This window comes from Miscanthus floridulus, chromosome 16, assembly GCF_019320115.1.
Source record: "Miscanthus floridulus cultivar M001 chromosome 16, ASM1932011v1, whole genome shotgun sequence".
Lineage (NCBI taxonomy): Eukaryota > Viridiplantae > Streptophyta > Magnoliopsida > Poales > Poaceae > Miscanthus > Miscanthus floridulus.
Window position 1 is genome coordinate 12560502 of NC_089595.1, and position 12621 is coordinate 12573122.

General features: G+C 45.1%; 1 pseudogene; it reads right to left on the bottom strand.

Moving 5' to 3' along the window:
* Positions 1-5046: 5046 nt before the first annotated feature.
* Positions 5047-12621, bottom strand: part of LOC136510289 (LRR receptor-like serine/threonine-protein kinase RGI1) — a 120655-nt pseudogene continuing 113080 nt past the window's right edge.

Genomic DNA, 12621 nt, shown 5'->3' on the forward strand with positions numbered 1-12621 from the left:
AGAGAGGGGGGTGAATAGTCTATTTAAAAATCTATAAACCAACTAGAGTAATTTGATTAGTATGACAAATAGTGAAAAGCAAACTTGCTCTAGCTCTACAAGGATTGCAAGCCACCTATCCAATAATTCTAGTTGCTATGATCACTAGGCACACAATTTACTATGTTACTACTCACTAAGAGCTCTCACACTTGCTACACTAAAGAGCTCCAATAGATGAACTTAAAACAACAAAACAAGCTCTCAATTCTAATTACACTAAAGAGCTTGCCACAACTAGTTTGCAAGAATATAAATGAGTGAGTAGGGTAATTATACCGCCGTGTAGATGAGTGAACCAATCACAAGATGAATATTAAATCAATTACTGGGAGAATACCAAAGGGCAAGAGATAACCAATTTTCTCCTGAGGTTCATGTGCTGGCCAACACGCTATGTCCCAGTTGTGTCAACCAACACTTGGTAGTTCGGCGGCTAAGAGGTGTTGCACGAACCTCGTCCACACAATCGAACACCGCAAGAACCTACCCACAAGTGAGGTAACTCAATGACACGAGCAATTCACTAGAGTTATCTTTTGGCACTCCGTCGGGGAAGGCATAAGACCCCTCACAATCACCGGAGATGGCCACGAACAATCACCAACTCGTGCCAATCCTCCACCGCTGCTCTAAGCCGTCTAGGTGGTGTTAACCACCAAGAGAAACAAGTGAATCCCGCAGCAAAACACAAATACCAAGTGCCTCTAGATGCAATCACTCAAGCAATGCACTTGGATTCTCTCCCAATCTCACAATGAGGATAGATCAATGATGGAGATGAGTGGGAGGGCTTTGGCTAAGCTCACAAGGTTGTTATGTCAATGCAAATGGCCAAGAGAGTGAGCTTGAGCCGGCCATGGGGCTTAAATAGAAGCCCCACGAAATAGAGCCGTTGGCTTAATTATTGGGTTGACTACGCATCGACCGGACGTGCTGCTCGAATGCACCGAACGCTGCACCGGACGCACCGACCATGAATACTGGATGTGTCCGATCGCTCTCAGACTGCCACGTGTCCAGTTCAAACCAAAGTAGCCATTGCTGCCCACATTGCTGACGACCAGACGCAGAAATTGAAATGACCGGACGCGGAGCCGCAGTGTCCAGTCGAGTCCAGAGAGTACCCAAGGCCGATCGGACGCGTCCGTTAGAAACTGATCGGACGCTGAGTCTCAGCGTCCGGTCGAGTCTAGTAAGCACCCATAGTTGATCGGACGCGTCCAGTCACTCCGAACCGGATGCAGCCAGCGTTCGATCAACTGTTTCACCGAACAATGACTTTGCTGATTCACACCGGACGCGTCCGGTCACTGAGTTCATCGTCAATACTAGACGTGTCCGGTCACCATACCGGACGTGTCCGGTCACTCTGTGACCAGTGCGACTAACTCCTTTTCACCTCTATCTTCTTCACCCTTTCTCAAATATGCCAACCACCAAGTGTATCACTATGTGCACATGTGTTAGCATATTTTCACAAACATTTTCAAGGGTGTTAACACTTCACTAGATCCTAAATGCATATGCAATGAGTTGGAGCATCTAGTGCCACTTTGATAACCGCATTTCGATACGAGTTTCACCCCTCTTAATAGTACGGCTATCGATCCTAAATGTGATCACACTCACTAAGTGTCTTGATCACTGAAACAAAAAGGCTCCTACCATTTATACCTTTGCCTTGTGCCTTTTGTTTTTCTCTTTTTTCTTTTCAAGTCCAAGTACTTGATCATCACCATGCCATCATCATCATCATGTCATGATCTTCAATTTCTTCATCACTTGGAGTAGTGCTACCTATCTCATAATCACTTTGATAAACTAGGTTAGCACTAAGGGTTTCATCAATTCACCAAAACCAAACTAGAGCTTTCACTTGGCCGCCTCCAAGTCGCTAGCGCATCCACGTGCATGGCAGCTACCCCCATCCTCTCTCCTAGTTCCTGTGTGCCACTTGCATCGGCTCGAGACAGAAGATGAGATACATCAGAGGCCCGATGGGAATAACAGGAGACCCGGCGGTGGCGTGCTATCCCTAGCTCCCCTCTGCCATTGCCGCTATTCTATCTAGCTAAGCTCTCTCATGTCAACTATCATAGCAGAGGAGGGCATGCAGGCAAGGTGCATGATGAAATGTCACTGCAGGTTGCAGCAGCTGACTGCTAGACTAAGGGCGGCCTCAAGGTTGGTGCTACGAGAAAGAAGATTACATTGCAACAAAACTCCATGTCTTGAGCATTAATCTACTGCCATTCTCCTTTGATTCATTATGACAGTAAGCACCCAAAGGTTTGTATCGTTATATTGCTTCAAAATTCTTCACAAAGAAATTAATGGCTTGATACACCTAAGTACTTATTTTCATAAGTGAATCATGTCTTGTTGCTAATATGTTGCATTTCAGCTTCATAGGTACAATAAGTTCAATTATGCCATCTGCCCAACCCATAGCCATATACTAATGAAAATTTCTTTGACACTTTACTGATCTTAATATAGAGGAGGCACCATTTAATATTTGAATTATCATTATGGAGTTCAAGAGCTCTGAATTTGATGGAGAATCGTAATTTGAGATTGCTCAAACAAACTATATTATCCCCGTATCAGTTTCTAAGTGGTACAGGATTGTTTCTGGTACATCAACTTTTATATCATTCCTGAATCAGAGCTTTTAAGAGAAGTGAACAAAAAACAAGAAGTTGGACAAATCAGTTTGTGACGGCAACTCCATAGCCATCAGAAGGTTAGAACTAGAATAAAAAAATGCACCATACGCTTGTATAGTACTCCATATCTTCTATCAGTACTTCACTAATGTGTGTGGTAACCAAGTCATGGAACATGGAGTGGTCAGAGAACATATGTATGAGATGGAAACTGAAGCATCAGAGAACATTCCCATGAGTCATGTTGCTCAGCCAAAAAAATGGAAGAGGATTTTTCGTATTAAATTGGTACCTCATAGGTTTCGTCTCCCATAGAAATATTATAACGGTCTCTCTCATGCCCCTTGATACATACCACAAACATGATTTCCCTGCTGCTCAACTACATACTATGCTTTTCCTGGTACCGATATAGTGCATTCAATCGAGAAAAGGATCAACTTGTCATCATCTTCAAATGTTTAGCATTAGCGATTTAGTTTCTCCCTCTATATCCATTTCACATGTTGAATTATTTTAATCATTTACTTTCATATATTCATACTCCCAATCTCAGTTAGCATCTGTATAATATTTGACAAACTAGATCAAGCAAAGGATTATTGCCACCGGTTAAAATCTAGGCATGTGCTTGTAGTCTTAAATAACCACGTCTATAACTGTTGTTGCCCATTTTCAAAATTTCAAATAAACTATATGAAACTTGGAGATTCTGGAGTTTATATGAAAATTGTTTATATGACTAACACAATACCATGGAATTACCTTGCCTTTCTGCTGATTGTATACTCATGTTAATTTTTGTTTGCATCATACGAAAGCTTTGCTAAATCATTACTTTCACTATATGCCATCTCATATTTTATTGGGTCACCTTTGTATGTTCCTATAGTACTAATGCTGAGATCAGTACTTTTGTGTTTCTCTAGAAGGATATCTTAAATTTCATCAAATTATGATGGTGTTTACCTTTTTGTTATTTCCCAATTTTGACTATGCAGGTAATTCGGTTGATTGTTCTAGACTCCAGAGGCACGGTAAAATTAAAACTAGGTTTTGATGGCAAGCTAAATTACAATATGACCACTACAACGATACTAATTATTAGAACATAGTACTATCTTTGCTGAATATATTCTCTAATTGTTAGAACATAGTAATGTCTTTGCTCAATATATCCTTCTGTCTTATTTTTTTCGTGATTTTTCTTGGGCCAATAGTTGTTTTACAGGGAGACTATGTTTCACATGTGATTTCTCATATTATAACTTCATGTTTTGTGGACCTTCTTTTGTTTGAATGACGATCTATGAATGGCTAGCAACCTAGCTAAGGCCATAAGTTTGCTTTTACATAGAAATTACTCAGCGTTGATAATGGAAAATGATTTAACTATGCCTGAATATGAGTAATTAATGTAAATGAATCTTATATCTTCTTATTATTGAACAAACTGCTATCATACTTTCGATCTTGGTTTCATGCAAGTATGCGCCAAACAAGACATCATTAGCTTATTTCGAACGTGACAAATATCCGTGGGTCAGTTTGCTCCAACTCGTTGAGGCACGAGGCTAGGCAACACACTGATCATCTTCAGATGGACTCACATATCACAGGCTGGCCTGACACAGGGAGGCGCGCGGCAACGCCACGCCTGTTTTCTAGTATTAATTGATATTAATGTATTTTAAATAATATTAAAGAATAATAAGATAAATAAAGATAGTTTCTTATAAAAAAATATGATTTATATTTATTTTACCTAATTTATCTATTGCAATATATTCTTCGTGCAAGCAACCAAACGTCGTCTCAACTCGACCAGGCTAGCTAGATGCGAGCAACAAAAACATAGCAATGTTGCGTGCGCTCTGCGCCTATCCCCTTGGGGCCATACGAGTCAGGCTGGGACGGATACGCAAATCACTCACACCCATAGGCTCTGATTGTTTGCCTGCATTAGCCTATGTCCAAGTTTGTGCAGTGCAATATAGTTGGATAAAAGACACGAGGCCCATGTGCCAACCCACAACCTAGCATGGCACGTAGTGCCAGCATGGCACAACCTGATTAAGTGGCGCGAAAGAACCAAAGAGAATTTGATCATTGCCAGTTTAAGACATTATAACATATCTATTTAGAATTTGATTAAGGGAGTACTTTCGATGAATGTATACATTTGACTAAACATTATAACATATCTATATCGGTAGTTTAATTGTAAGCACTACTTTTTATAAAAAAATACTAGAGGTAAATGCATCGTAGGCCTTTGAACTTGTCTTCAGGTGCCACTTAGGTCCACAAACTCTTTAATCGTACTTCTGATATCCTAATGTTGTTTAAGTATGCCACTAGGTCCATAATTCATCGGAACAAGGTTTTGACCGACGTGGCGTGGACAGAGTGCACATGAGTCACGCGTGAGCCTGGTTTGGGGCGTGCAAATAAGCTGCGTGGCGCCGAGCATGATGCAGTAGCGCACGTCCCACTCCAGCTGCGCGCCGGCGTCGCGCCGCTCGTGCAGCACCGCGCCCAGGCTGCCGTTGGCCATGTAGTCGTACATGAGCAGCCGGGTGCTCTTGTTCCAGCAGCACCCTAGGAACCACACGATGTTCTTGTGCCAGATGGAGCCCAGCGTGGGAACCTCCGCCGAGAACGAGTCCCGGACATGGCCTCTCGTGCCGTCGTCCGCCTTGCATGTCGCTGTTGCGGCCGTGTGGGTGCTGGGCCACAGCTTCTTCACGGCGATCACCTCGCCGGTGTCGATGCTCACGCGGTACACCATGCCGGAGCAGCCCTTGCCGATGATGTTGCCGTCCACCAGGCTCCTCACCACCTGGTCGATGGAGAAGCTCACCTTCTGGAACAGCGTGAACTGCCACGGCCACGATGGCTCGCCGCCGCTCTCGAAGTCGCTGCCACCGCCGCCACTGCCATTCTTCCCTCTAAAGCCCATCTGCCACGCTCGAAGTATGCCGATCATGCCGAGGACCATCGCCACCGTCGCAGTTACCAGCGTGATGGCGAGCTTGAGGCGGTGCACGCGCTGGCTGTCTTAGGCCGTGTTCGTCACTGGGTGACCGTTGGCGTCGATGCTCACAAAGCATACGTCCCCGCCTTTGGTGCAGAGCCCAGCGTTGCCGGCGAGGCAGGACGTCGAGAGCTGCCGGAATAGCTTCGTGTCTAGGAGGTACCCAAAGAAGTTGTTGTTGGACACGTTGAGCGTGACAAAATTGTCGAGCCCGGCGAGCGGCTTGAGGCTGCCGTCGAGCGTGTTATACGAGAGGTCGAGCACCGAGAGCTTGCTCAGCGCGGAGATCTTGGATGGGATCGGCCCGGTGAGGCCGTTTCGGCTCAAGTTCAGCGCGATGTCGAGCCAGTCGATGCCGTAGAGCTCGTCGGGGATGTTTCCGGTGAGCTCGTTGTCACTCAGGTCGAGGAGCTCCAGGTTGCAGCACTGCCCGAGCGCCGGCGGTATCGGCCCCGATAGCGAGTTGCCGCTGAGCACGAGCCTGCTCAGTGTCTCCAGCCTGCCGAGCGCGTCTGGCACGACGCCGTTGAGCCTATTGTGCGAGACGTCGAGCTCCTGCAGGGCGTGCACCGCGGCGACGACTCCGGCAGCGACCCGGTGAGCGAGTTGTTGCTGAGGTCAAGCATCTGGAGCTGCGAGCAGTTTCCTAGCTCGACCGGCACTGGTTCGGCCAGCCGGTTGCTCCCGAGGTCGAGGAAGTTGATGCTCTTCATGCCGGACACGGACGCCGGGATGGACCCGACAATGCAGTTGCTGCGGAGGCACAGGCGCATGAGGCTGGCGACCTTGCCGACCTCTGGCGGCAGCGGGCCGAAGAGGTCGTTGGACAGGAGCAGCAGCTTGGTGAGGTTGCGGAGCAGGAAGAGGCCCGGTGGTATGACGCCGGTGAGGTGGTTGTGCGAGAGGTGAGCTCCTGGAGGTTGGACAGGGACGCGAGCGTGGGCGGGATGGCGCCCTCCAGCTGGTTCTGCCACACGAAGAGCACCTGCAGCGCCGTCAGCCAGCCGAGATCGGGTGGGATGAGGTCAGAGATCTCGTTGGTGTCAACCTGCAGCTGCACCAGCGATGTGGCGTTGGCGAGCTCCGGCGGGATAGTGCCGGTGATGTTGTTGTCGCTGAGCATGAGGTCCTGCAGCACCGTGAGCCAGCCCAGCGATGGCGGGATGGTGCTGGAGATGGAGTTGATGGAGAGGTCGAGCAAGACGAGGGAGGTGAGGTTGCCGAAGGAGTCCGGGATGGGGCCCGTGAGCGCGTTCTGCCACAGCAGCAGCTTCTGCAGCTGCGGCAGCGCGCCGAGCGACGGGGGGAGCGGGTCGGACAGCAAGTTCTCGTAGAGGTAGATGTTGGTGAGGTTGGAGCATTTCCCCAGCTCCGGCGGGATGGCGCCGGAGAGCGCCGTGGTGTAGATGGACAGCGTCTGGAGGCTCTAGAGCTGGCCCAGCGACGCCACGTGCGCTCTGTCCACGCCACGTCGGCCAAAACCTTGTTCCGATGAGTTATGGACCTAAGTGGCATACTTAAACAACATTAGGGTGCTAGAAGTACGATTAGAAAGTTTATGGACCTAAATGGCACCCGAAGACAAGTTCAAAGACCTACGATGCATTTACACACATAATACTCTAATAGAGAAAATTCAGCAACTTGAGTGTTGTGGTAAAGGCTAAAACAATTGTTTATTTCACTATATTAACTAAGAGGGTAGCCTAGGCACTAGCTAGGATACATTTTAATAAAATTAGAAATGATTTTTTAATAAAAGTTACAGAAAGCACTAGAGTTTTAATGAACTTTGGACTATTCAAATTTGAAAGCCAAAATCAAGATTTATGATATGTCATGACACATGTGCTGCAACAAGAGCTCGCATAACTCATGTTAAGGTTTGAACTAACCACATTAAAGATATGTGGAAGCACGATGCAAAGAAAAAAAACTCTCAATATGAATGGAAAAATATAAATGGAAAGATATATCATATTATCTATATGACTATACGAATATTGTATTAGAAAATGGAAAATAGATAGCGAGTGTAAATATATGCAATTTTGAGTAGTTGTAGGCACGTAAGGGCAGTCCCAATCTGAAACTATCATAGGTTCCATAGCATTAAATATCATGGGAAATAAGCAAAAAAAAAAACACCCTGATGAGGAGAGAGGAGAAAAACACAAACAGTCTGCTTGTTTAGTCGTAAACGATCATAGATTATAAGTTACAATAATATTTTTCTCTCACCGCAAGCCCGTTAGCCCTAATAATCCACGATCGTTTCGGTCAAATTGAACACGCTGAAAAACGATTTCAGCTCGTTCTCCAAAGAGCGAAGAAACGAGCTTCTGCGCATTGGACACAAGCGGTGGTTTCCTCCCGTCGTCGTAACCTGACCTCGCCCGTCTGCACATGAGCTCGCATCGCCACCTGCCGCTCCTCCGCCCGCACGCAAACTCGCTTCGCCGCTGGCCGCGCTTCCATGTGGGCGTACGTGCGAGCATGCCTCGCCGCCGGCCGGGCCTCCGCATGGGCGTACGCACGCGACCAGACGCCTCACCGGCGGCTGCGCCTCCAAGCACGCGAACGCACGCGCTCGCCTCGTTTCTGGCCACGCCTCCGTCGGCGTCCGCACGAGCACGCCTCGCCGCCGGCTGCGCCACCGCGTGCGCGTGCGTGCGAGGACACCTCGCTGCCAGCCTCACCTCCGTGCATGCGAACGCGCCCACATCCAGTCACTGACTGGATAAGGATGGCTGGAGATAGACAACGAGATATGGATTAGGAGAGAAAACGGAGAGATATGGGTCGTATGCGCTCGCGCTCGTCGCCGCGTGCTTTGCTGCCGCGCTCGCGCTGGCCGCCGCTGCGCGGTAGCAGGCTTGTTGGGGTTTAGTCCCACATCATGTAGCGATGGTGGGGGAGCACAACATATAAGGCGGGAGAACCCTTGGGGGAGCACAACATATAAGGCGGGAGAACCCTCACCTATCAGGCTAGTCTTTTGGGTTGGGAAGGCCCAAGGCCTTACATGTTGTAGCTCCGGTGGACCTGGGACCTGTGGGAGCGCAGGCTCGTGGGAACGAGCCGGGCCGGCTGTAAGCCAGCTCTAAGATCGTGAACTCGGTGGTCACCACCGGTTCTAACAATTGGTATTTGAGCCGGTACCCATGGTCAGGAAAACGCTAAACCCGATAAAAAAAAATCTCGAGCGTCACGTATGGCGGGGGCAACCCGATGTCACGTATGGCGGGGGCAACCCGATGTGTGACTAAGGGAGAGATTGTTGGGGTTTAGTCCCACATCATGTAGCGATGGTGGGGGAGCACAACATATAAGGCGGGAGAACCCTCACCTATCAGGCTAGTCTTTTGGGTTGGGAAGGCCCAAGGCCTTACATGTTGTAGCTCCGGTGGACCTGGGACCTGTGGGAGCGCAGGCTCGTGGTAACGAGCCGGGCCGGCTGTAAGCCAGCTCCAAGATCGTGAACTCGGTGGTCACCACCGGTTCTAACAAGGCTTTCTCGCTGGCCTAGCTCCTCCGGCCGCCGCAGGCTTGGACCCATCTGCTGATGCAAGAGGAGAGAGAGAACAAGAAAAGGATGAACGGGAAAGAAGCGTTGTTGATTGGTTACGTTTTGTCTGGGACCCACAAAGCAAAATGTATGGGTTGTGAGGTGTAGTTTTTAGTCGTGGATTTCAAAACCATGGAAACTACATTTGCCCTGTTCGCTTAAGCTACTTTTCAATCATTGAACAATATTTTTTTTCTCACAATATTTCAGCATAAGCATCAATATAAGACAAATTTCAGTATAAACGAACAGGGCGATTATAGTTTCAGGTTGAGAGTGCCCTAATTCATTTGTAAACTTTTATTACTTGCTCCTAAAATTCTAGCTCGTGCAGGGAGAATGTCTGATGAACTAGTCTTTTTTTATCATGTAATTTATAAACCATACACATGGGAATCCTATATCTTTCTTATTCTTCTTCCTTCTATCTATCATCCCTCCTTTTATCCACATCCCTTTACTTTTGCTTCACAGCCTAGAATCAGGTTTCTTTTGTAGAGGAAAAAAATGCAGTTGCTACAACTATATGATAGATCTACTCATTTTTATAGATGTATTTATTCACATAGTGACTGTTTCTTAGTTAGGATCTCGACAATACGAAGCAATATGTTGGTTAGTTAATTTTCTATCATTACTAAGTTTTTTTTCTATTTTTAGTAGGGTTCAGACAAATTTTTTTAATTTTTTACCCTAAAGAAAAAACTAACGAGTCACACACTAAGCATCGCAATTATATTAAAAGATTTATTAATTTTCATTAAATCTTATAGAAAGAGGGATACTTTCTTCTTTTTTTAGGGATTTTTGGAAAAACAAGGTTCTTGTCTTTTTTATTCTATCCCTGGGCGGAATGGGAAGACATGGTTAGTTATTCTTCTTCTACGAATATCCAAATTTTGACACCTAATACTCCATAGATAGTTCGAATTGGATAGCAGCAATAATCAATTTTAGCGCGAATTGTTTGGAGGGGTAGTCTACCCTTTTTGATGCATTCGGCACGTGCAATTTTTTTCCTGCTAGACGATCCGCAATTTGGATTTTTATTCCCTTTATATCCGCTTTTTTAGTTAATTCAATAGCTTTTTCATTGCTTTTCAGAATGAAACTCTATTTTTTAATTGGAAAGCTATATATTCTGCAAGAATATTAGGTTGTCTATAAGGTTCTTTAACCTTTTCGATAGCAATATTAAGTCTCTGGTTTACAGAATTAACTTCCTTTTGGAGATCTATCTCTAATTCTTTGATTGCTCCCTTTTTCTTTAATAAATTGGGGAATCCAATATGGATTATGACGTGGATTGTATCGATTTCTTTTTGAATTTCTATATGTGTAATTACTTCAGAACTTGGCAAGTCCTTGGGAAATAACTCCGATGGGTAGAAAAAAGAAGGGGTTAAGAGACCCTCCTGGCCCAACCCTAGACACTCTAAGATCTTTTTCAAACCTGCTCTGCTCCCATTTCGAGTCAAGAGAAAGATATATAGCCACATCCTTTTAAGTTGTCCATGAGATACCTTTGAAATTATAAAAATTAGTTGACGTAATTAGAAGCTAGGTTTGAAAAATAGTCGGGATTTATTTGCTGGATTAATCCCACTGATGGAAAGTTTATAGTATCTAGTGGGGACGGATGCATCAAACAAGGGCCATGGCTAATGGCTTGATTAACAGAAGGATTCTCTCCACATACAGCATCAGTGCCGTCATAAAAGTATATATGAAAAAGAATTCTTCAACTTACAGTGAATTTCCCATCAACGCCGACTGCCTGGTTTACTCATCAAGAACAAATTAGACTACCTCAACCATCACACATATACCCGTGTCTCTACAGCTCTGCTTTCCGATCCTAGTTTACACGATATTTAGTTTTTTCAAAAGGTGCAGTACAACTTGACTGTAGCCTAGATATTTAGTCCAGAATGAAAAATTAACCCACTGTACAAATAGGCCAAATTTATTATGTAGAATATACTGTCAGAGACCGTGGCATCTTAAATAATAGTCGTTTTCGCTTACCAAGAAACAACTCTGACTAAATATATATAAAAATATTAATATTTATGGTACAAAATTAATACCATTAGATAGATCTTTGAATTTATTTTTATAATAAATTTATTTGGAGATACAAATGTTGCACATATTTTCTACAAATCTAGTCAAACTTACGGCACGGAAACAAAAAAACGACAAATATTTAGTTTAGATTAAACTCTATCCCTAACTCTCAATTACAACTCAAACCCATTTATAACTAAACCGTACCCATATATTGGATATATGCATAACTGACACCATTTACCTTGTTAGAGCGTCTCCAACGGACCATCTCATTTTCCTAAAAGTTTGAGATAAAGGAGTCTCAAAATACAAGAGATGGGTGCTGTAACAGTTCTTCTTCATTCCTCTCTTGACACATGGGACCTACATATGTCAGTAGGTTACTATTTCTCTCTCTTACGTGACAACGCGAGTCAGCTTGACGATGAGTGTGCTTGCGTGGAGGACGAGCACGACCGACCGCGAGGCAATGCGAGAGGCAAGCAGCGCGACAAGACGGCGAGCAGCTGTGGGACTGGGGCGCAACGGGGGCGACCAGCGAGGTGGGCATGGGCGGAGGTAGGTACTTATGTGGCAAGGTTTGGCTGTTGCCATACCTAAAATTTGAACAAAAGACTAGTAGTGTGTGTGTGTGTATATATATATATATATATATATATATATATATATATATATATATATATATATATATATATATATATATATATATATATATATATATATATATATAAATGGCCGTTGTACGGCTGGATCTAGTGGCTAGCTTGTGCCTGGTGGACCTGATGGAGTGATAAATTGGTGATCAATCATCTACGTAATCTTTGTTTAGTAAGGTATTTTAAGTGAATGCTTTAGTTTTTATTTCCAACTTTTTTTGAAACAGATTTCCATTTTATTTGCTGATTACGTACTAATTGATCTTTACGCCCTGTTCGCTTGGCTGATAAGCCATGGCTAAAAGTACTGTTGGCTGATTTATTATGAGAGAAAAATACCGTTCGTTCACTAAAAAAGTATGAATTATAAGCCAAGCGAACAGGACGTAGGATTCCGCCAGAGCTCCTACGCAACTGGAGGTGGGCGAGGCCTGGTGAGTGGTGAGTGGTGAGTGGTGAGTGGTGAGCGGTGACCGACCAACCACGGGTGGTAAAAAACGGCCTGTGGACTATGGTAGGTAGGAAAAGGGGCGGGTGGGCAATCCCCTTTCTCTTGTTTAGGGTAGAGGAAGATTT